The following is a 24,779-nucleotide window of genomic DNA, read 5'->3' as shown; positions in this document are numbered from 1 at the left end:
ATGGAAACATCCTACCCACACGGTCACTCTATCCTTGGATCCCAGACTCTCCCACTGATGGAAACATCCTACCCACACGGTCACTCTATCCTTGGATCCCAGACTCTCCTATTGATGGAAACATCCTACCCACACGGACACTCTATCCTTGGATCCCAGACTCTCCCACTGATGGAAACCCACACGTTCACTCTATCCTTGGATCCCAGACTCTCCTATTGATGGAAACATCCTACCCACACGGACACTCTATCCTTGGATCCCAGACTCTCCCACTGATGGAAACCCACACGTTCACTCTATCCTTGGATCCCAGACTCTCCCACTGATGGAAACCCACACGGTCACTCTATCCTTGGATCCCAGACTCTCCCACTGATGGAAACCCACACGGACACTCTATCCTTGGATCCCAGACTCTCCCATTGATGGAAACATCCTACCCACACGGACACTCTATCCTTGGATCCCAGACTCTCCCACTGATGGAAACCCACACGGTCACTCTATCCTTGGATCCCAGACTCTCCCACTGATGGAAACCCACACGGTCACTCTATCCTTGGATCCCAGACTCTCCCACTGATGGAAACCCACACGGACACTCTATCCTTGGATCCCAGACTCTCCCACTGATGGAACCATCCTACCCACACGGTCACTCTATCCTTGGATCCCAGACTCTCCCACTGATGGAAACATCCTACCCACACGGTCACTCTATCCTTGGATCCCAGACTCTCCCACTGATGGAAACCCACACGGTCACTCTATCCTTGGATCCCAGACTCTCCCACTGATGGAAACCCACACGGACACTCTATCCTTGGATCCCAGACTCTCCCATTGATGGAAACATCCTACCCACACGGACACTCTATCCTTGGATCCCAGACTCTCCCATTGATGGAAACATCCTACCCACACGGACACTCTATCCTTGGATCCCAGACTCTCCCACTGATGGAAACCCACACGGACACTCTATCCTTGGATCCCAGACTCTCCTACTGATGGAAACATCCTACCCACATGGACACTCTATCCTTGGATCCCAGACTCTCCCACTGATGGAAACATCCTACCCACATGGACACTCTATCCTTGGATCCCAGACTCTCCCACTGATGGAAACCCACACGGACACTCTATCCTTGGATCCCAGACTCTCCTATTGATGGAAACATCCTACCCACACGGACACTCTATCCTTGGATCCCAGACTCTCCCACTGATGGAAACATCCTACCCACACGGACACTCTATCCTTGGATCCCAGACTCTCCCACTGATGGAAACATCCTACCCACACGGACACTCTATCCTTGGATCCCAGACTCTCCCACTGATGGAAACCCACACGGACACTCTATCCTTGGATCCCAGACTCTCCCACTGATGGAAACCCACACGGACACTCTATCCTTGGATCCCAGACTCTCCCACTGATGGAAACATCCTACCCACACGGACACTCTATCCTTGGATCCCAGACTCTCCCACTGATGGAAACATCCTACCCACACGGACACTCTATCCTTGGATCCCAGACTCTCCCACTGATGGAAACCCACACGGACACTCTATCCTTGGATCCCAGACTCTCCCACTGATGGAAACATCCTACCCACACGGACACTCTATCCTTGGATCCCAGACTCTCCCACTGATGGAAACATCCTACCCACACGGACACTCTATCCTTGGATCCCAGACTCTCCCACTGATGGAAACATCCTACCCACACGGTCACTCTATCCTTGGATCCCAGACTCTCCCACTGATGGAAACCCACACGGTCACTCTATCCTTGGATCCCAGACTCTCCCACTGATGGAAACCCACACGGTCACTCTATCCTTGGATCCCAGACTCTCCCACTGATGGAAACATCCTACCCACACGGACACTCTATCCTTGGATCCCAGACTCTCCCACTGATGGAAACATCCTACCCACACGGTCACTCTATCCTTGGATCCCAGACTCTCCCACTGATGGAAACCCACACGGACACTCTATCCTTGGATCCCAGACTCTCCCACTGATGGAAACATCCTACCCACACGGACACTCTATCCTTGGATCCCAGACTCTCCCACTGATGGAAACATCCTACCCACACGGACACTCTATCCTTGGATCCCAGACTCTCCCACTGATGGAAACCCACACGGTCACTCTATCCTTGGATCCCAGACTCTCCCACTGATGGAAACATCCTACCCACACGGACACTCTATCCTTGGATCCCAGACTCTCCTATTGATGGAAACATCCTACCCACACGGACACTCTATCCTTGGATCCCAGACTCTCCCACTGATGGAAACATCCTACCCACACGGACACTCTATCCTTGGATCCCAGACTCTCCCACTGATGGAAACATCCTACCCACACGGACACTCTATCCTTGGATCCCAGACTCTCCCACTGATGGAAACCCACACGGTCACTCTATCCTTGGATCCCAGACTCTCCCACTGATGGAAACATCCTACCCACACGGTCACTCTATACTTGGATCCCAGACTCTCCTATTGATGGAAACCCACACGGTCACTCTATCCTTGGATCCCAGACTCTCCCACTGATGGAAACCCACACGGTCACTCTATCCTTGGATCCCAGACTCTCCCACTGATGGAAACCCACACGGACACTCTATCCTTGGATCCCAGACTCTCCCACTGATGGAAACCCACACGGTCACTCTATCCTTGGATCCCAGACTCTCCCACTGATGGAAACCCACACGGTCACTCTATCCTTGGATCCCAGACTCTCCCATTGATGGAAACATCCTACCCACACGGTCACTCTATCCTTGGATCCCAGACTCTCCTATTGATGGAAACCCACACGGTCACTCTATCCTTGGATCCCAGACTCTCCTATTGATGGAAACCCACACGGACACTCTATCCTTGGATCCCAGACTCTCCCACTGATGGAAACATCCTACCCACACGGACACTCTATCCTTGGATCCCAGACTCTCCCACTGATGGAAACCCACACGGTCACTCTATCCTTGGATCCCAGACTCTCCCACTGATGGAAACATCCTACCCACACGGACACTCTATCCTTGGATCCCAGACTCTCCCACTGATGGAAACATCCTACCCACACGGACACTCTATCCTTGGATCCCAGACTCTCCCACTGATGGAAACATCCTACCCACACGGACACTCTATCCTTGGATCCCAGACTCTCCTATTGATGGAAACCCACACGGTCACTCTATCCTTGGATCCCAGACTCTCCCACTGATGGAAACATCCTACCCACACGGACACTCTATCCTTGGATCCCAGACTCTCCCATTGATGGAAACCCACAGGGTCACTCTATCCTTGGATCCCAGACTCTCCCACTGATGGAAACATCCTACCCACACGGACACTCTATCCTTGGATCCCAGACTCTCCCATTGATGGAAACCCACACGGACACTCTATCCTTGGATCCCAGACTCTCCTATTGATGGAAACCCACACGGACACTCTATCCTTGGATCCCAGACTCTCCCACTGATGGAAACATCCTACCCACACGGTCACTCTATCCTTGGATCCCAGACTCTCCCACTGATGGAAACCCACACGGTCACTCTATCCTTGGATCCCAGACTCTCCCATTGATGGAAACATCCTACCCACACGGACACTCTATCCTTGGATCCCAGACTCTCCCACTGATGGAAACATCCTACCCACACGGACACTCTATCCTTGGATCCCAGACTCTCCCACTGATGGAAACCCACACGGTCACTCTATCCTTGGATCCCAGACTCTCCCACTGATGGAAACATCCTACCCACACGGTCACTCTATCCTTGGATCCCAGACTCTCCCACTGATGGAAACATCCTACCCACACGGACACTCTATCCTTGGATCCCAGACTCTCCCACTGATGGAAACCCACACGGTCACTCTATCCTTGGATCCCAGACTCTCCCATTGATGGAAACATCCTACCCACACGGACACTCTATCCTTGGATCCCAGACTCTCCCACTGATGGAAACATCCTACCCACACGGTCACTCTATCCTTGGATCCCAGACTCTCCCACTGATGGAAACATCCTACCCACACGGTCACTCTATCCTTGGATCCCAGACTCTCCCACTGATGGAAACATCCTACCCACACGGACACTCTATCCTTGGATCCCAGACTCTCCCACTGATGGAAACATCCTACCCACACGGTCACTCTATCCTTGGATCCCAGACTCTCCCACTGATGGAAACCCACACGGACACTCTATCCTTGGATCCCAGACTCTCCTATTGATGGAAACATCCTACCCACACGGACACTCTATCCTTGGATCCCAGACTCTCCCACTGATGGAAACCCACACGGACACTCTATCCTTGGATCCCAGACTCTCCTATTGATGGAAACCCACAGGGTCACTCTATCCTTGGATCCCAGACTCTCCCACTGATGGAAACCCACACGGACACTCTATCCTTGGATCCCAGACTCTCCTATTGATGGAAACCCACAGGGTCACTCTATCCTTGGATCCCAGACTCTCCTATTGATGGAAACCCACAGGGTCACTCTATCCTTGGATCCCAGACTCTCCCACTGATGGAAACCCACACGGACACTCTATCCTTGGATCCCAGACTCTCCCACTGATGGAAACATCCTACCCACACGGACACTCTATCCTTGGATCCCACACTCTCCCATTGATGGAAACCCACACGGACACTCTATCCTTGGATCCCAGACTCTCCCACTGATGGAAACATCCTACCCACACGGTCACTCTATCCTTGGATCCCAGACTCTCCCATTGATGGAAACCCACACGGTCACTCTATCCTTGGATCCCAGACTCTCCCACTGATGGAAACCCACACGGACACTCTATCCTTGGATCCCAGACTCTCCCATTGATGGAAACCCACACGGTCACTCTATCCTTGGATCCCAGACTCTCCCACTGATGGAAACATCCTACCCACACGGTCACTCTATCCTTGGATCCCAGACTCTCCCACTGATGGAAACATCCTACCCACACGGTCACTCTATCCTTGGATCCCAGACTCTCCTACTGATGGAAACATCCTACCCACACGGACACTCTATCCTTGGATCCCGGACTCTCCCACTGATGGAAACCCACACGGACACTCTATCCTTGGATCCCAGACTCTCCCACTGATGGAAACATCCTACCCACACGGACACTCTATCCTTGGATCCCAGACTCTCCCACTGATGGAAACATCCTACCCACACGGACACTCTATCCTTGGATCCCGGACTCTCCCACTGATGGAAACCCACACGGTCACTCTATCCTTGGATCCCAGACTCTCCTATTGATGGAAACCCACACGGACACTCTATCCTTGGATCCCAGACTCTCCCACTGATGGAAACATCCTACCCACACGGACACTCTATCCTTGGATCCCAGACTCTCCTATTGATGGAAACCCACACGGACACTCTATCCTTGGATCCCAGACTCTCCCACTGATGGAAACATCCTACCCACACGGACACTCTATCCTTGGATCCCAGACTCTCCCACTGATGGAAACCCACACGGACACTCTATCCTTGGATCCCAGACTCTCCCACTGATGGAAACCCACACGGACACTCTATCCTTGGATCCCAGACTCTCCCACTGATGGAAACCCACAGGGTCACTCTATCCTTGGATCCCAGACTCTCCCACTGATGGAAACCCACACGGACACTCTATCCTTGGATCCCAGACTCTCCCACTGATGGAAACATCCTACCCACACGGACACTCTATCCTTGGATCCCAGACTCTCCCACTGATGGAAACATCCTACCCACACGGACACTCTATCCTTGGATCCCAGACTCTCCCACTGATGGAAACCCACACGGACACTCTATCCTTGGATCCCAGACTCTCCCACTGATGGAAACCCACACGGACACTCTATCCTTGGATCCCAGACTCTCCCACTGATGGAAACCCACAGGGTCACTCTATCCTTGGATCCCAGACTCTCCCACTGATGGAAACCCACACGGACACTCTATCCTTGGATCCCAGACTCTCCCACTGATGGAAACATCCTACCCACACGGACACTCTATCCTTGGATCCCAGACTCTCCCACTGATGGAAACATCCTACCCACACGGTCACTCTATCCTTGGATCCCAGACTCTCCCACTGATGGAAACATCCTACCCACACGGTCCCTCTATCCTTGGATCCCAGACTCTCCTATTGATGGAAACCCACACGGTCACTCTATCCTTGGATCCCAGACTCTCCTATTGATGGAAACCCACACGGTCACTCTATCCTTGGATCCCAGACTCTCCTATTGATGGAAACCCACACGGACACTCTATCCTTGGATCCCAGACTCTCCTATTGATGGAAACCCACACGGTCACTCTATCCTTGGATCCCAGACTCTCCCACTGATGGAAACCCACACGGTCACTCTATCCTTGGATCCCAGACTCTCCCACTGATGGAAACCCACACGGTCACTCTATCCTTGGATCCCAGACTCTCCCACTGATGGAAACCCACACGGTCACTCTATCCTTGGATCCCAGACTCTCCCACTGATGGAAACATCCTACCCACACGGAGACTCTATCCTTGGATCCCAGACTCTCCCACTGATGGAAACCCACATGGACACTCTATCCTTGGATCCCAGACTCTCCCACTGATGGAAACATCCTACCCACACGGTCACTCTATCCTTGGATCCCAGACTCTCCTATTGATGGAAACCCACACGGACACTCTATCCTTGGATCCCAGACTCTCCTATTGATGGAAACCCACACGGACACTCTATCCTTGGATCCCAGACTCTCCCACTGATGGAAACATCCTACCCACACGGTCACTCTATCCTTGGATCCCAGACTCTCCTATTGATGGAAACCCACAGGGTCACTCTATCCTTGGATCCCAGACTCTCCCACTGATGGAAACATCCTACCCACACGGTCACTCTATCCTTGGATCCCAGACTCTCCTATTGATGGAAACCCACACGGACACTCTATCCTTGGATCCCAGACTCTCCTATTGATGGAAACCCACAGGGTCACTCTATCCTTGGATCCCAGACTCTCCCACTGATGGAAACATCCTACCCACACGGTCACTCTATCCTTGGATCCCAGACTCTCCCACTGATGGAAACATCCTACCCACACGGTCACTCTATCCTTGGATCCCAGACTCTCCCACTGATGGAAACATCCTACCCACACGGTCACTCTATCCTTGGATCCCAGACTCTCCCACTGATGGAAACATCCTACCCACACGGTCACTCTATCCTTGGATCCCAGACTCTCCCACTGATGGAAACATCCTACCCACACGGTCACTCTATCCTTGGATCCCAGACTCTCCCACTGATGGAAACATCCTACCCACACGGTCACTCTATCCTTGGATCCCAGACTCTCCCACTGATGGAAACCCACACGGTCACTCTATCCTTGGATCCCAGACTCTCCCACTGATGGAAACCCACACGGTCACTCTATCCTTGGATCCCAGACTCTCCCACTGATGGAAACATCCTACCCACACGGACACTCTATCCTTGGATCCCAGACTCTCCCATTGATGGAAACATCCTACCCACACGGTCACTCTATCCTTGGATCCCAGACTCTCCTATTGATGGAAACATCCTACCCACATGGACACTCTATCCTTGGATCCCAGACTCTCCCACTGATGGAAACCCACACGGTCACTCTATCCTTGGATCCCAGACTCTCCCACTGATGGAAACCCACACGGACACTCTATCCTTGGATCCCAGACTCTCCCACTGATGGAAACATCCTACCCACACGGACACTCTATCCTTGGATCCCAGACTCTCCCACTGATGGAAACATCCTACCCACACGGTCACTCTAGATAGATAGATAGATAGATAGATACTTTATTCATCCCCGTGGGGAAATTCAACAGTTTTTTCCAATGTCCCATACACTTGTTGTAGCAAAACTAATTACATACAATACTTAACTCAGTAAAAAATATGATATGCATCTAAATCACTATCTCAAAAAGCATTAATAATAGCTTTTAAAAAGTTCTTAAGTCCTGGCGGTAGAATTGTAAAGCCTAATGGCATTGGGGAGGATTGACCTCTTCATCCTGTCTGAGGAGCATTGCATCGATAGTAACCTGTCGCTGAAGCTGCTTCTCTGTCTCTGGATGGTGCTATGTAGAGGATGTTCAGAGTTATCCATAATTGACCGTAGCCTACTCAGCGCCCTTCGCTCAGCTACCGATGTTAAACTCTCCAGTACTTTGCCCACGACAGAGCCCGCCTTCCTTACCAGCTTATTAAGACGTGAGGCGTCCCTCTTCTTAATGCTTCCTCCCCAACACGCCACCACAAAGAAGAGGGCGCTCTCCACAACTGACCTATAGAACATCTTCAGCATCTCACTACAGACATTGAATGACGCCAACCTTCTAAGGAAGTACAGTCGACTCTGTGCCTTCCTGCACAAGGCATCTGTGTTGGCAGTCCAGTCTAGCTTCTCGTCTAACTGTACTCCCAGATACTTGTAGGTCTTAACCTGCTCCACACATTCTCCATTAATGATCACTGGCTCCATATGAGGCCTAGATCTCCTAAAGTCCACCACCATCTCCTTGGTCTTGGTGATATTGAGACGCAGGTAGTTTGAGTTGCACCATATCACAAAGTCCTGTATCAGTATCATTGGATCCCAGACTCTCCCACTGATGGAAACATCCTACCCACACGGACACTCTATCCTTGGATCCCAGACTCTCTTACTGATGGAAACATCCTACCCACACGGACACTCTATCCTTGGATCCCAGACTCTCCTATTGATGGAAACCCACACGGACACTCAACCAGTTTACGACAGTTTTACCATCAGACCACTATATCGATATCTGGCAGTTTCCAAGAAGATTAACCCCTCATCCTTCCAATCTCAATAGAATACAAACCCCCAGATATTAAATGTTCCCTGGGATCATTCTTGTGAACATCCTCTCCAGGACTAGCACATCATTCCTTGGATGCAGGGCTTGAGACTGTTCATAACATGCCAAATGGAGTCAGGCCTACACCTTAGGAGCTTAATGTCCAACGATACACATTGTATTGAAAGGACAGGCAGGAAGTCCCAGGGGGTTGCGTGGCGCTGTTGGTAAAAAATGAAATTCAATCATTAGAAAAAGGTGACATATGGTCAGAAGGTGCTAAATTGCTGTGGATAGAGCTAAGGAACTGCAGGATAAAAAGGCACTGATGAGAGTGATTTTAAAAGGACTGGGAGACCGTTTCGCTGAACACCTACGCTCTGTCCGCCAGAGAAAGCAGGATCTCCCAGTGGACACACATTTTAATTCCACGTCCCATTCCCATTCCGATATGTCGATCCATGGCCTCCTCTACAGTCAAGATGAAGCCAAACTCAGGTTGGAGGAACAACACCTTATACACCGGCTGGGTAGCCTCCAACCTGATGGCATGAGCATTGACTTCTCTGACTTCCGTTAATGCCCCTCCTCCCCTTCTTACCCCATCCCTGACATATTTAGTTGTTTGTTTTTTCTCTCTCTCTCTCTCTGCCCATCACTCTGCCTGTTCTCCATCTCCCTCTGGTGCTCCCCTCCCCTTTTCTTTCTCCTGAGGCCTCCCATCCCATGCTCCTTTCCCTTCTCCAGCTCTGTATCACTTTCGCCAATCACCTTTCCAGCTCTTAGCTTCATCCCACCCCCTCCGGTCTTCTATAATTTCCCCCTCCCCCCACTACTTTCAAATCTCTTACTATCTTTCCTTTCAGTTAGTCCTGACAAAGGGTCTCAGCCCGAAACGTCGACAGCGCTTCTCCCTATAGATGCTGCCTGGCCTGCTGTGTTCCACCAGCATTTTGTGTGTGTTGCCTGATGGGAGTGATATACAGATGCCCAAATAGTAGTAAGGATACGGTCTATAAGTTACAATGGGAGATGGAAAATACATGCCAAAAGGGCAATGTTACAATAGTCGTGGGGGGCTTCAATATGCAGGTAGATTTGGAAAATCAGGTTCGTACAGGATTCTGGGGGGGGGGGGGGGGTGGGGGTGATTTTCTAGAAAGCCTACGAGATGGCTTTTTAGAGCTGCTTGTGCATGAGCCCATTTGGGGATCAGCTATTCTGGATGGGGTTGTGCAATGAACTGGAATTGATTAGAAAGCTTAAGGTAAAATAATCTTTTGGGGTAAGAGATCATAATATGTTTGAATTTACTTTGAAATTTGAGAAGGAGAAGCTAAACTCAGATATATCAGTATTACTGTAGAGTAAAGGGAGTTAAAGAGGCACGAGAGAGGAGTTGGCCAGAATTGAGTAGAAAAAATATTGGCAGAGATGATGGCAGAGCAGCAATGGCTGGAATTACTGTAATTAATTTGCAAGGCAACAGATATATACATCACAAATAAGTCAGAGCCAACAAAAAGGCCAAAGGGAGGGCATAGAATAGAGCAAAAATTAGTGGGAAATTAGGGGACTGGAAAGCTTTTAAATACCAACAGAAGACAACTAAAAAAGTCATTGAGAAACTAAAGATGGAACACTAAAGTAAGCTAGCCAATAATATTAAAAAGGATACTAAAAAGTTCTTATCCATAAAATGTAAAAGGGAGGCAAGAGTATATATTGAACCTTGGAAAACAATACTGAAGAGGTAGTAATGGGGGGACAACAAAATGGTGGATGAACTGAATAGGCGTATTCCATTTGTCTTCACTGTGGAAGTTACAGGTGTCAGGGATCAGGAGCTCCCAGGGGAGTGCACGGAGACCGAGTTGCTGACACTGAGCATTGGTCCATGGTGCAGAAGGGATAGAGAGTAGAGGGGAGGGGTAGTGATAGGGGACTCAATAATCAGGGGAACAGACAGAGATTCTGTGGAGGTGGATGATATGTTGCCTCCCAGGTGCCAGGGATGTCTCAGTTAAAGTCCACAGCAGTTTGGAGAGGGAGGGGGACCAGCCAGATGTCTTGGTACACATTGGTACCAATGACATAGGAAGGAAAAGCAAGGAGGTCCTGAAGAGAGAATTTAGAGAGCTTGGCAAAAAGCTGAGAAGCAGGACCTCCAGGGTAGTAATTTCTGCATTGCTGCATGTGTCATGTACTAGTGAGGGTAGAAACAGGAAGGTTTGGCAAATAAATGTGTCTGAAAAGCTGGTGCAGGGGGTAGGGCATCAGGGGATAATTGGGATCTCTTCCAGGGGAGGAATGAACTGTTCAAAAGTGATGGGTTGCACCTGAACCCGAGGGGGACTAACATTCTCACGTTCAAGTTTGTTACAGCTGTTGGGGAGGGTTTAAACTAATTTGACAGTGGTTGGGAACTGGAGTACAGGGACTCAGGACAGGATGGATTGTAAAAAAGCAAAGATAGCGTGCAGTCTGGCTGTCAGCAAGGGCAGGCAGATGACAGGAAATAATTGCAGCCAGCAGAGTGAGTATCAGTGCATTTCAACATAGAACATAGAATTGTACAGCACATAACAGGCCCTTCGGCCCACAATGTTGTGCCGACCCTCAAACCCTGCCTCCCATATAACCCCCCACCTTAAATTCCTCCATATACCTGTCTAGTAGTCTCTTAAACTTCACTAGTGTATCTGCCTCCACCACTGACTCAGGCAGTGCATTCCATGCACCAACCATTCTCTGAGTGAAAACCTTCCTCTAATATCCCCCTTGAACTTCCCTCCCCTTACCTCAAAGCCATGTGCTCTTGTACTGAGCAGTGGTGCCCTGGGGAAGAGGCGCTGGCTGTCCACTCTGTCTATTCCTCTTAATATCTTCTACACCTCTATCATGTCTCCTCTTATCCTCCTCCTCTCCAAAGAGTAAAGCCCTAGCTCCCTTAATCTCTGATCATAATCCATACTCTCTAAACCAGGCAGCATCCTGGTAAATCTCCTATGTACCCTTTCCAATGCTTCCACATCCTTCCTATAGTGAGGTGACCAGAACTGGACACAGTACTCCAAGTGTGGCCTAACTAGAGTTTTATAGAGCTGCATCATTACATCACATCTCTTAAATTCTATCCCTCGACTTATGAAAGCTAACACCCCATAAGCTTTCTTAACTACCCTATCTACCTGTGAGGCAACTTTCAGGGATCTGTGGACATGTGGACAGGTTGATTGGGAAAATCGGGTTGGTAATGGATCTCAAGAGAGTGAGTTTGTTGAATGCCTACGAGATGGCTTTTTAGAGCAGTTTGTCATCGAGCCTACTAGGGGATCAGCTATACTGGAATGGGAGTTATGAAATGAAGCAGAGGCGATTAGGGAGCTGAAGCTAATGGAACCCTTAGGAGACAGTGATCACAATCACAATGTGATTGAGTTCAACTTGAAATTTGAAAGGGGGTAAGTAAATTCTGACATAGCAGTATTTCAGTCGAGTAAAGAAAATTACAGTGATATGAGAGAGGATATGGTCAAAATAAATTGAAAGGAGATGCTGGCAAAGATGACAGTAGCGTAGTAATAGTGTGAGTTTCTGGGGGGAAATGAGGAAGGTGCAGGATGGATGTATTTCAAAAACAAAGAAATACTCAAATAGCAAAATAGTACAACCATGGCTGACAAAGGGAGTCAAAGCTAATGTAAAAGCAAAAGACAGGGCAAACAACAAAGCAAAAACTACTGGGTGGACAGAGGATTGGGAAGTTTTTAAAACCTACAGAGGGCAACTAAAAGAATCATTAGGAGTAAAAGTGGATTGTAAAAGCTTTTCAAGTATGTTAAAAAAAAAATAAAAGGGAGATGAAAGTGGATCTGGAACCACTAGAAAACGAGGCCGGAGAAATAATAACAGGGAACAAGGAGATGGCAGATGAACTAAATGAGTATTTTGCATCAGTCTTCACTGTGGAAGACACCAGCAGTGTGCCAGATGTTGTAGTGTGTGAAAGAAGACAAGTGGGTGCAGTTACTATTACAAGAGATAAGATGCTCAAAAAGCTGACAGACCAAAAAGTATGTGAGTCACTCAGACCAGATGAACTGCACACTAGGATTCTGAAAGAGGTAGTGGTAGAGAGTGGTGGAGGTATTAGTAATGATCTTTTAAAAATCATTGGTGCCAGAGACTGGAAAATTGCAAATGTCACTCCACTTTGTAAGAAAGGAGGAAGGCAGCAGAAAGGAAATTATAGACCAGATAGCCTGACCTCAGTGGTTGGGAAGATGTTGGAGTCAATTGTTTAGAACGAGGTTATGAAGTACTTGGTGACACAGGACAAAATAGGACAGTGTCAAAATGGTATCCTTAAGGGAAAATCTTGCCTGACAAACCTGTTGGAATTCTTTGAGGAGATTACAAGTAGGATAGATAAAGGGGATGCAGTGGATGTTGATATTTGGACTTTCAGAAGGCCTTTGACAAGGTGCCACACATGAGGCTGCTTACCAAGATAAGAACCATGGCATTACAGGAAAGTTACTGGCATGGTTAGGACATTGGCTGACTGGAATGAGTCAGCGAGTGGGAATAAAAGAATCCTTTTCTGGTTGGCTGCCAGTGACGAGTGGTGTTCCACAGGGGTCAGTGTCGGAACCATTTCTTTTTATGCTGTATATCAATGATTTGGATGATGGAATCAATGGGTTTGTTACCAAGTTTGCAGATGATATGAAGATTGGTGGAGGGCCAGGTAGTGTTGAGAAAACAGGTAAGCTACAGCACGGATTAAGACAGATTAGGAGAATGGGCAAGAAAGTGGCAAATGAAATACAATGTTGGAAAATGCATGGTCACGCACTTTGGTAGCAAAAATAAACGCGTGGACTATTTTCTAACCGGAGAGAAAATCCAAAACTCTGAGATGTGTAGGCTCTTGGGAGTCCTTGTGCAGAACACCCTAAAAGTTAACTTGCAGGAGAGTCATTGGTGAAGAAGGCAAATGCAATGTTAGCATTCATTTCAAGAGGTCTAGAATACAAGAGCAGGGATGTGATGCTGAGGCTTTATAAGGCACTGGTGAGGCCTCACCTTGAGTATTGTGAACAGTTTGGGGCTTCTCATCTTAGAAGAGATGTGTTGACATTGGAGAGGGTCCAAGGGAGGTTTACAAGGATGATTTGAGGAATGAAAGAGTTATCACTTGAGGAACATTTGATGGCTGTGGGTCTGTACTCAATGGAATTCAGAAGGCTAAGGGGGATCTCATTGAAACCTTTCGAATGCTGAAAGGCCTAGACAGAGTAGATGTGGAAAGGATGTTTCCCATGGTTGGAGAGTCTAGAACAAGAGGGCACAGCCATTCAAAACAGAGATGCGGAGAAATTTCTTCAGCCAGAGGGTGGTGAATTTGTGGAATTTGTTGCCACGTGCAGCTGTGGAGGTCAAGTCATTTTTAAGGCAGAGATTGATAGGTTCTTGATTTTGCTTTCAAGTCATAACCAAGTTCTCAAAGCACTTCATTAAGGTAAATACTCATTGAGACAGATCACTTTGCTGTTCTTAGTCATCTGTACAATTCATGCCACGTTGAAGGAGGTAGAAACATCAAATTCCAGAGTGAGAGACTGATGATGTCCCTGAACACTCCAGCCACCTGGAATCATCCATTCCAGTCTGGCAGGGCAGTGAGAACAGTGTCAACAATGCCAATGTGCTAGAGCACTTTGAGACCAAGGAGGTGGTGGTGTGTGGTCTTTTGAAGAGCATCAAAGTGAACAAGTCTATTTGTATTTATTCCAGGATATTGAAAGAGGTGACAGACTGCTGGGAAATTCTGAGAATGCTGGAACTACAAAGGAACACACAAAATGCCAGAGGAACTCAGCAGGCCAGGCAGCATCTATAGAAAAGAGTAAACAGTTGATGTTTTGGTTTGAGACCCTTCATCAGGAATGGGAAAAAAGATGAGTTCAGAACAAGAAGGTGGGGGGAGGGGAGTAAGAAGCACAGAATGGAAGGGGATAGGTGAAACCGGGAGAAAGGGAGTTGTGAAGTAAAGAATTGTGGAAAGCAAGATTCGTAGACTACGGTGGGAGAAGCCATTGAATCTGAATAACATCTTGTGCCATATGGCTTCTAGATCCATATACAAGCTTTTCGATTCAGACCCTCTGAGGACCCCAGGTACCTACATTCAACTGACTACTTCTCCCACTGTGTTCTATGCATCACACTTTCCACAGCTTTTTATTTCACCCCTCTCCTGGTTTCACCTATCCCGTCACCGTCTCCTCCTCCCCGCACCTTCCTGCTCTCATCCTTTATTCCCCAGTCCCAATGAGGGGTCTCGGCCTGAAACATCAACTGTTTACTCTTTTCAATAGATGTTGCCTGGCCTGCTGAATTCCTCCAGCATTTTGTGTGTATTACGTCTCTTACTAACTGAATGAAGGTTTTCTCGAGTAGGTAATAAAGGTGATTGATCAAGGTACAGATTGGGTGTTGTCTATGTGGCAGGGGAGTAGGAAATGCTGCAGGGCACCAATTAGAGGGATTGAGGGGTCAAGTAAGGACAAGGAGGGATAGTTTATTGATCACAGTAGGACTAATGGACTGAAGTGTATTTGTGTTAATGCAAGGAGTGCTGAGGTCTCAGAGAACTCTAACAGGTTTGTCAGACAGGATTTTGAGCCTGGATCAGTGCATTGAACTGTGATGTCGTGGCAACAATGGAGAACTGGTTGCAAGATCAACAGAACTGGCAGCTTGAAACTACCAGAATATATCTAGCCATTTTTCTATCATCTATGTGCTTATCTAGAACCTCACAGATGTCCCTAATGTATCCACCGCCTCCACCACCACCACCCCTGGCAGTACTTTCCACACATTTACCTCTGACATGCCACCCATACTTTCCTCTGTTCACCTTATAATTATGCCCCCTTGTACCAGCCATTTCTGCCAAGGGAAAAAGTTTTTGGCTGTCCACTCAACCTATGCCTATTATCATCTTGTACACCTCTATTAAGTCACTTCTCATCCTCCTTCACTCCAAAGAAAGAAACTCTAGCTCGCTCAACCTATCCTCACAAGACATCCTCTCTGATTCAGACAGCATCCTGGTAAATTTCCTCTCCTCCTCTCTAAAGCTTCCACATCCTTCCTATGAGGTGACCAGAAATGAATACCAAGTGGTCTAACCAGGGTTTTATAGGGTTTCAACATTACCTCACAGCTCTTGAATTCAATCCCCTGACTAAAGAAAGCCAACACATCATATACTGTACCTTCTTAACCACCCTATCAACTCGAGTTAGATGGATTTGTGGACATGGACCCTAAGATCCCTCTGTTCTTCCACACTGTTAAGAATTCCGCCTTTAACCCTGCATACTGCCTTCAAATGTCACTATGCATGGGATCCATGATGACTTGGGAGTTTGGAGTCAGAACTGGTTTACCCTACAGAAGGTAGCGTATACTGGGGGAAGGGTGGTATTCTGACTGGAGTTCTATGTTCCAGTGGTATCACTGCTGGAGTCTATGTTGTTTGTGATGTATATAAATGTCTTGGGCAAAGTTTGCAGACAACACAAAGACTGGTGGAGCTGTAAACAGTGTAGACAGCTATCAGAGGATACAACAGAATATAGATTAGTTGCATACAGCACGTGGGCGTAAAAACTGCAGACAGAATTTAATCAGACAAATATGAAGTGTCATACTCAGGGGGCAGAAATCAAATATAAGGGGGAAAGCACATAGTGAATAATAGAACCCTTAATAGCACTGATGTGGAATCTTTGGAAAGGCTGCAGAAGAGGTCTATCAGAATGCTGCCTAAAAGAGGTTGGATAGCTTGGGTTGTTTTCTCTGAAGCACTGAGGTTGAAGGTGCGCCGATAGTTTATAAAATTACAAGAGCCATAGATAGGGTAGACAGATCATTTACCCCAACCCGAGCCAGTTTTTTGAGGACATTACTAGGAAAGTTGATGAGGGCAAGGCAGTGGATGCTGTCTACATGGACTTCAACAAGGCATTTGACACGGTCCCACATGGGAAGTTGGTCAAGAAGGTTCAGTCACTAGCCATTCAAGATGAGGTAGCAAATTGGATTCAACAAATCAGCTTTGCACGAGTAGCCAGAGAGAGGTAGTAGATGGTTGCCTCTCTGACTGGAGGCCTGTGACCAGTGGAGTGCCACAGGATATTGTTGTTTGTCATTTATATCAATGATCTGGATGAACATGTGGTTAACTCAATCAGCAAATTTACAGATGACAACAAGGCTGGGGTGTAACGGACAGTAAGGAAGACTATCAAAGCTTGCAGTAGGATCTGGACAAACTGGAAAAATGGGCTGAAAAATGGCAGATGGAATTTCATGCAGTCAAGTGTGAGGTGTTGCACTTTGGGAAGACCAACCAGAGTAGGTCTTACACAGTGAATGGTAGTGCATTGAGTAGTGTGGTAGAACAAAGGGTTCTGGGAATACAGGTCTACTTTTCCTTGAAAATGGTGTCACAGGTAGATAGGGACACATTGGCGAATTGGCCTTCAAAGTATTGAGCATAGGAGTAGTTAGGATGTAATGTTGATGTTGGAAAATACTTGAGGCCTAATTCAAAGGTTTCAAAGCTACATATAAGGTTAGAGAAATGTATACAATATACATCCTGAAATGCTTTTTCTTTGCAACCATCCACAAAAACAAAGGAGTACCCCCCGAAGAATGAATGTGAGAACCCCAAAGTCCCCCAGCTCCCCTCCCTCCCACACTTTAATATCTTGCAAGCCACCCACGTTTAGATAACTCACCCGTCTTTTGCCTCTCTCCTTCTTAAAGAAAAAAAAGCAAAAAAAAGCATCGCATCCACCACCAAGCATTCAAGAGTGCAGCAAAGCAACAGCAGAGACACAGACTACTCGTTCACCCGGTATTCAACATACCACAGGCTCTTTCTTTCCCTAATAAAGAAGGAAGAGGTGTCTCCGTTTCACAGTGAGAGGCAGGACATAACAAACAACTTGCTGGTTTACAATGTTAGAAGTCCGTTGCATCAGGTTTTCCGAGCTCTGTGCCCAAAGATCTCAGGTCTCTGGGCACACAGCTTTAGATCTTCCGACTCCCACGACACACCGATCTCCTGCTGGGACACCGACCTTCGGTCCACCTACCTACAGAGCCACGAAATCCCGAAACTCCAAAGACAAGCTAAGCTCTTAGGCCGCGTCCTTGGCATGTCGAATAACGGCCAATCACGAAACCCCAACAGCGGGTCCCATTCCCGCAAAGAACCGAAGTCAACTTGTAACTCCAGGTCAGGGTCTTCAAAAGAACCCTGAAAGGGAAAAATAGAGATATTAAAGATGGAAATAAAGCTGTTTGCAAAGATGCAAGCCAAGGAGTCACCGGTTAGCACCATCATGACTCACCCTCCAGGTCGGAGATTTTTGGACTGTTGTGTGTAGTTTTGGTCACCCATCCACAGGAAAGTTCAAAGAAAAAGTTGTTTCTCAATGGTGTTACAAGAAATACACTGCAATGGCTAGCGGAATGGCTGACAGGCAGGAGGCAGCAAGTGGGAATAAAAGGGGCCTTTTCAGGTTGGCTGCTGGTGTTCCACAGGAATCGATATTGGGACCACTACTTTCCACATTGTTTGTCAATGATTTAGATAATGGAATTGATGGCCTTGTGGCAACGTTTGCAGATGATACTGGGATGGCAATGTCTGAGATGTTTCTGGATGCGTCCACAATAGCCTGGAAAGGGAATGTGAGCAGCCAGAGGTCGTGGTACATATTAGCGTCAACTACATAGGAAGAAAAAGGGAGGAGGTCTTGACAAAAGACTATGGGGAGTTAGGCAGGAAGCTGAGAAGCAGGACCCCAAGGATAGTAATCTCAGGGTGGCTGTCTGTGTCACGTGACAATGAGGAGAGGAATAGAATGAGGTGGCAGATAAATGCCTGGCTGACGAATTGGAACAGGGGGCAGGGATTCAGATTTCTGGATAATTGGGACCTCTGGGGAAGGTGGGACCTGTAGAAAAGGGACAAGTTGCACTTGAATCCGAGTGGAACCAATATTCTTGCGGGCAGAATTACTGGAGTAATTGGGAGTGGTTTAAACTCATATGGCAGGGGGATGGGAACCAGTATGATCGAGCTGAGGATGAGTCAGTAGGTTTACAAGTAAGATGATGGGTGTAACATGAATGTAAGGAAGATTGTAAGAATGTAAGAATGATTGGGTACAAATGCAGGCAAGCAAAGAGTTAAATTGTACCACAAAGACAACATTCAGAAGAGTGAAGAATGTCTGAAAATGCTATATTAAACCTGTGTGGCATTCAGAATAAGGTGGATGAACTCGTGGTGCAATCAGAGATTGGTCGGTATGACATTGTGGGCTTCACTGAGTCATGGATGAAAGAAGGCCAAGGTTGGGAACTTAACATCAAAGGATAAATGTTGTATCGAAAGGACAGGTAAGAAAGCACAGGTGGTGCTGTGGCTCTGTTGGTAAGAGATGGAATTCCATCTTTAGAAAGAGGTGACATAGAGTCAGAGAATTGAATCTTTGTGAATGGAGTTAAGAAACTGCAAGGCTAAAAAAACCATTATGAGATTCATATATAGGCCTTCAAATAGTAGCCAAGATGTGGGGTTGAGATTGCGAAGGGAGCTGGAAAAGGTATGTAATAAAGTTTATGTCACAATTGTTACGGGGGACTTCAATATGCAAGGGGATTGGGAAAATCAGGTTAAGAGGGAACTTGTTTGTTAAAATCCCACAAAAGACAACTAAAAACAGCTATAAGAAAGGAAAAGATGACATATGAGGGCAGACTAGCCAATAACATAAAGCAGGATACCAAAAGCTTTTTCAGTAACATAAAGAGTAAAAGGGAGCTGAGAGTTGATATTGGACCACTGGAAAATGATATTGGTGAGGTAGTAATTGGGGACAAAGAAATGACAGATGAACTTAATGGGTACTTTGTACTTTGCATCTGTCTTCATTGTGGAAGACACTAGCAAAGTGACAGAGGTCTGTGAGTGTCAGAGTGAGTACCATTGCAAGTACAAAGGAAAAAGTGCAAGGCAAACTCAAAGGTCTTCAGGTGGATAAGTCACCTGGACCAGATGGACTACATCCCAGAGTCCTGAGAGAGGTTGCTGAAGAGATAATGGATGCATTGGTCTTGATCTTTCAAGAATCATTTGATTCTGGCATGGTCCCGGAGGACTAGAAGATTGCAAATGTCACTCCACTCTTTAAGAACGGAGGAAGGCAAAAGAAAGGAAATTATAGGCCAGTTAGCCCAAACTCAGTGGTTGGGAAAGTGTTGGAGTCTATTATTAAGGATGAGGTTTCGAGGTACTTCAAGACTAATGATAAAATATATCAAAGTCAGCATGGTTTCTGTGAAGGGAAATCTTGCCTGACAGATCTATAAGAGTTCTTTGAGGAAGTAACAAGCAGGGTGGACAAAGCAGAGACAGGGGATGCTATTTACTTGGATTTTCAGAAGGTGTTTGATAAGGTGCCACACAAGTGGCTGTTTAACAGGATAAAATCCTATGGCATTACAGGAAAGATACTGGCATGGATAGAGGAATGGCTGACAGGCAGGAGGCAGTGAGTGGGAATAAAAGGGGCCTTTTCAGGTTGGCTGCCAGTGACTAGTGGTGTCCTCAGGGGTCAGTATTGGGACCACTACTTTTCACATTGTTTGTCAATGGAATTGACGGCTTTGTGGCAAAGTTTGTGGATGATATGAAAATAGATGGAGGGGTAGGTAGTGCTGAGGAAGCAATGTGATTGTAGCAGGAATTAGATAAATTGGAAGAATGGGCAAAAGAGAGGCAGCTGGAATACAGTGTTGGGAAACGTATGATCATTATTTTGGTAAAAGGAATAATAGTGTGGACTATATTCCAAATGGGGAGAAGGTTCAAACCTCAGTGGAGCAAAGGAACTTAGGAGTCCTCGTGCAAGACTCCCAGGAGGTTAATTCACAGATTGAGTCTGTGGTAAAGAAAGCAAATGCAATGTTGTCATTTATTTCAAGGGGAATAGAATATAAAAGCAAGGAGATAATGCTGAACCTTTGTAAGACACTAGGCAGGCTTCACTTTGAGTACTGTCATGAGAGGCAGGATTTATGAACATTTGGAGAGGTATAATATGATTAGGAATAGTCAGCATGGCTTTGTCAAGGGCAGGTCGTGCCTTACGAGCCTGATTAAATTTTTTGAGGATGTGACTAAACACATTGATGAAGATAGAGCCGTAGATGCAGTGTATATGGATTTCAGCAAGGCATTTGATAAAGTAGCCCATGCAAGGCTTATTGAGAAAGTAAGGAGGCATAGGATCCAAGGGGACATTGCTTTGTGGATCCAGAACTGGCTTGCCCACAGAAAGCAAAGAGTGGTTGTAGAGGTGTCATATTCTGCATGGAGGCCGGTGACCAGTGGTGTGGCTCAGGGATCTGCTCTGGGACCCCTTCTCTTCGTGATTTCTATAAGTGACCTGATGAGGAAATAAAGGGATGGGTTAGTATATTTGCTGATGGCACAAAGGTTGGGAGTGTTGTGGATAGTGTGGAGGGCTGTCAGAGGTTACAGCAGGACATTGATAGAATCCAAAACTGGGCTGAGAAGTGGCAGATGGAGTTCAACCCAGATGGTTCATTTTGGTAGGTCAAATATGGATGATCAGAGTGATCTTGGGGTCCGAGTCCATAGGATACTCAAAGCTGCTACACAGGTTGACTGTGTGGTTAAGAAGGCATACAGTGCATTGGCCTTCATCAATTGTGGGATTGAGTTTAAGAGCTGAGAGGTAATGTTGCAGCTATATAGGACCCTGGTCAGACCCCACTTGGAGTACTGTACTCACTTCTGGTCGCCTCACTACAGGAAGGACATGGAAACCATAGAAAGGGTGTAGAGGAGATTTACAAGAATGTTGCCTGGACTGGGAAGCTTGTCTTATTAGAATAGGTTGAGTGAATTTGGCCTTTTCTCCCTAGACTGACGGAGGATAAGAAGTCACCTGATATGAGGTGTATAAGATGATGAGAGGCTTTGATCATGTGGATAGTCAGAGGTTTTTTCCTAGGCCTGAAATGGCTAGCATGAGAGGGCTTTGTGTTAAGGTGCTTGGAAGCAGGTACAAAGGAGATGTCAGGGGTACGTTTTTTTACACAGAGTGGTGAGTGTGTGGAATGGGCTGCTGGTGGTGGTGGTGGAGGTGGAAGCAATAGTCTTTTAAGAGACTCCTGGATGGATACATGGAGTTTAGAAAAACAGAGGGCTATGGGTAAGCCTAGTTAGTTCTAAGATAAGGACATGTTCAGCACAGCTTTGCGGGCCGAAGGGCCTGTATTGTTCTGTAGGTTTTCTATGTTCCTATGGAACATGAGTAGTAACCTAACAGTAGTAGTGAGGTTGGAGATGGCATTAAACAGGAAATTAGAAATGCGTGCAATAAAGGAACAGTAGTTATAATGGGTGACTTCAATCTACATATAGATTGGGTGAACCAAATTGGTAAGGGTGCTGAGGAAGAGGATTTCTTGGAATGTATGCGGGATGGTTTTCTGAACCAACATGTCGAGGAACAAACTAGAGAGCAGGCCATTCTATATTGGGTATTGAGCAATAAGGAAGGGTTAGTTGGCAATCTTGTCGTGCGAGGCCCCTTGGGTAACAGTGACCATAATATGGTGGAATTCTTCATTAAGATGGAGAGTGACATAGTTAATTCAGAAACAAAGGTTCTGAACTTAAAGAAGGGTAACTTTGAAGGTATGAGACGTGAATTAGCTAAGATAGACTGGCAAATGATACTTAAAGGGTTGACAGTGGATATGCAACGGCAAGCATTTAAAGATCACATGGATGAACTACAACAATTGTTCATCCCAGTTTGGCAAAAGGATAAACCAGGGAAGGTAGTGCACCCATGGCTGACAAGGAAAATTAGGGATAGTATCAAGTCCAAAGAAGAAACATATAAATTAGCAAAAAAAAAAGTGGCACACCTGAGGACTGGGAGAAATTCAGAGACCAGCAGAGGAGGACAAAGGGCTTAATTAGGAAAGGGAAAAAAGATTATGAGAGAAAGCTGGCAGGGAACATAAAAACTGACTGTAAAAGCTTTTATAGATACGTGAAAAGAAAAAGATTGGTCAAGACAAATGTAGGTCCTTTACAGTCAGAAACAGGTGAATTGATCATAGGGAACAAAGACATGGCAGACCAATTGAATAACTACTTTGGTTCTGTCTTCACTAAGGAGGACATAAATAATCTTCCGGAAATAGTAAGGGACCGAGGGTCTAGTGAGATGGAGGAACTGAGGTAAAAAATACATGTTAGTAGGGAAGTGGTGTTAGGTAAATTGAAGGGATTAAAGGCAGATAAATCCCCAGGGCCAGATGGTCTGCATCCCAGAGTGCTTAAGGAAGTAGCCCAAGAAATAGTGGATGCATTAGTGATAATTTTTCAAAACTCTTTAGATTCTGGATTAGTTCCTGAGGATTGGAGAGTGGCTAATGTAACCCCACTTTTTAAAAAAAGAGGGAGAGAGAAACTGGGGAATTATAGACCGGTTAGTCTGACATCGGTGGTGGGGAAAATGCTAGAGTCGGTTATCAAAGATGTGATAACAGCACATTTGGAAAGAGGTGAAATCATCGGACAAAGTCAGCATGGATTTGTGAAAGGAAAATCATGTCTGACGAATCTTATAGAATTTTCTGAAGGTGTAACTAGTAGAGTGGATAGGGGAGAGCCAGTGGATGTGGTATATTTAGATTTTCAAAAGGCTTTTGACAAGGTCCCACACAGGAGATTAGTGTGCAAACTTAAAGCACACGGTATTGGGGGTATGGTATTGATGTGGATAGAGAATTGGTTGGCAGACAGGAAGCAGAGAGTGGGAGTAAACGGGACCTTTTCAGAATGGCAGGCAGTGACTAGTGGGGTACCGCAAGGCTCAGTGCTGGGACCCCAGTTGTTTACAATATATATTAATGATTTAGACGAGGGGATTAAATGCAGCATCTCCAAGTTTGCGGATGACACGAAGCTGGGCGGCGGTGTTAGCTGTGAGGAGGATGCTAAAAGGATGCAGGGTGACTTGGATAGGTTAGGTGAGTGGGCAAATTCATGGCAGATGCAATTTAATGTGGATAAATGTGAGGTTATCCACTTTGGTTGCAAGAACAGGAAAACAGATTATTATCTGAATGGTGGCCGATTAGGAAAAGGGGAGATGCAACGAGACCTGGGTGTCATTGTACACCAGTCATTGAAAGTGGGCATGCAGGTACAGCAGGTGGTGAAAAAGGCAAATGGTATGTTGGCATTCATAGCAAAAGGATTTGAGTACAGGAGCAGGGAGGTTCTACTGCAGTTGTACAAGGCCTTGGTGAGACCGCACCTAGAATATTGTGTGCAGTTTTGGTCTCCTAATCTGAGGAAAAGTTGTGCCGAACATGCCCCTACCTTAGAAATTACTAGGCTTACCTATAGCCCTCTATTTTTCTAAGCTCCATATACCTATCCAAAAGTCTCTTAAAAGACCCTATTGTATCCGCCTCCACCATCGTTACCGGCAGCCCATTCCACACACTCACCACTCTCTGAGTAAAATACTTACCCCTGACATCTCCTCTGTACCTACTCCCCAGCACCTTAAACCTGTGTCCTCTTGTGGCAACCATTTCAGCTCTGGGTAAAAGCC

The 24,779-nt window shown here is 46.6% G+C and overlaps 1 long non-coding RNA gene across 1 annotated transcript; it reads right to left on the bottom strand.

Moving 5' to 3' along the window:
* Positions 1 to 8,537: 8,537 nt before the first annotated feature.
* On the bottom strand, positions 8,538 to 21,745 carry LOC140728840 (uncharacterized). The gene is made up of 3 exons (XR_012099191.1): positions 18,450 to 21,745; positions 18,192 to 18,355; positions 8,538 to 9,227 (listed from the first exon to the last, which is right to left on the bottom strand). It is a non-coding gene; the product is annotated as an uncharacterized lncRNA (long non-coding RNA).
* Positions 21,746 to 24,779: the final 3,034 nt, after the last annotated feature.

Source organism: Hemitrygon akajei, chromosome 6 (assembly GCF_048418815.1).
Source record: "Hemitrygon akajei chromosome 6, sHemAka1.3, whole genome shotgun sequence".
NCBI lineage: Eukaryota > Metazoa > Chordata > Chondrichthyes > Myliobatiformes > Dasyatidae > Hemitrygon > Hemitrygon akajei.
Note: the sequence above shows the minus strand (reverse complement) of the source record. Positions and strands in the feature narration are given on the sequence as shown.